Here is a 2,012-nt window from a genome sequence, read left to right on the forward strand (position 1 = left end):
CGGAGAATTCCCATGTACATCTTTTCGTAATTGATAAGGTTTTCTCAAAATGCCTTTCATCATATCATTTAGGATGAATTAATATATATATATATATATATATGTATATATCCTTTCTTAGATATGATTCAACGATTGCATGGATGGCGCTTTGTTAAAACGCTCTTTGTTAGCTCACATTGATAAAGCGTTCTTTGTTAACTCACATTGATAAAGCGCTCTTTGTTAGTTCACATTGATAAAGCGTTCTTTGTTAGCTCACATTGATAAAGCGCTCTTTGTTAACTCACATTGATAAAGCGCTCTTTGCTAGTTCACACTGAGCGCTCTTTGTTAGCGTATATTTGTTATAGAGCTCTTTGGTGTATGCAATGATATTGTCACTTCACTTATACAGAAAAGAATTTGGATGATTTTTAAATCTTAGTCATGATTAAACATGATATATGCAAATTAGTGCTATCATTATTGCTATACTACATTCATTAATGGATTTCAATATTTTATTTTTCATGGGACTTCTTCATGTTTACTGGTGATAGCTATGAAGAGCTAAAGGTGAAGAAGAAATCTCAATTATTACCTTCATGTATGGGATGTTGTAAGAATAAAAAAATAAAAGGATGAGGAGGGAAGGTGACAGTTTTGAAGAAGGAAATGGGGAAAAATTGGTTGACATTTATCATTACTCTTTTCGTTGTTGTATAATCTTCCAAGTTACCATAACTTAATTAGACTAATGTTTTTTTTATTGTGCAGATGTTGTCATTGAATGTTTGTTAACATTTCCAGTTCAAGCTTTTCAGTAATATTAATTAACTGTTGTCAAATATCTTATCCAGTTTTGGAGAAATTGAAATTAAAATAAAATACTGAAATTAGTTTTAGTACTGACATCAGAAATGTCTTTTAGTTATTGGATTTTATAAAAAAAGAACTGGCAGTCATTTAATTCAGCTAAATTATTAGTTTTAATTAAGCCATCTTGTAACAATTCCATTCCTTTTAAGCATGATATTGATCGGTTCATCGTAACAATGATAAATCATTTTTAGGATTGTACCGATTCTAGTACCAAAACCGCTCAAATATTCATTTTTTTCTAAGTGCAATCGACAAACACTTTGCTAATACTTGTTTCTTATTAGCACTAATAAGAAGATATGAGCAAACGCGACGACGGAAGATGTCCACGGACAATTTGCAGTGACAAGTTTAACGAAATGGTTAACATTAATTGTGAATTGTATTGGCAGGGTGTTTGTTACCAGTGAAATTTGTTTCTTTCTGCTAAATTTGTTATCACTATCAATCTATTACTGTTAACATCAGCCGTTGATAAACAGAATGTTTCTGGATTTGTCCTGTGATCAACTTTTCAGTTTCTTCGCTAATTGATGAGAATTTACTGTTAATCATAATCAAAGTTAAAAAGTTGCAGCATTTAGCAAAGTAAAACAGTAAAGTTAGATAAATCTTATATTGTTCCGAAATTGCGAGAAAGAAAAGAACTTTTGATATTTCAGGCATAATTTTTCATATAAAACACATATGGCAATGATGTAAATTTGATTTTAATTGTTTTGTATTTAATCCTAAAAATTTAATTCTGATTTCAATTGTTTGGTTATAACTTTTAATTTGGTATTAATTGTTAATTGCAAAAATTCAGTGTCTGTTTACTTTTAACTGTTAGTTCGATTCTAATTGTTCATTTTTAATTGTTAATTCAGTTCCAATTGTTTGTTTTTTTTCAACTGTAGACAGTTCCAATTGTTAATTGTTTTAATTGTTAATTTGTTTAATTTTAACTGTTTTTAATTGTTAATTTTAATTGAATTTCTTAATTTGTTGAAAAAGCGTGATCATTCTCTAGCGATTTGTTAAGTGCAATGGAACATATATTCATGGTTTGAGAAATTCCACAGATGGGCGACAAACCCGAAAATTGGGTGACAACCCGAAAAATCACATTACAAATAATAGTATAAATTGAAAGTTTAAAGATTTTC

The sequence above is a fragment of the Loa loa genome (genome assembly GCF_000183805.2).
Source record: "Loa loa unplaced genomic scaffold supercont3.52, whole genome shotgun sequence".
Lineage (NCBI taxonomy): Eukaryota > Metazoa > Nematoda > Chromadorea > Rhabditida > Onchocercidae > Loa > Loa loa.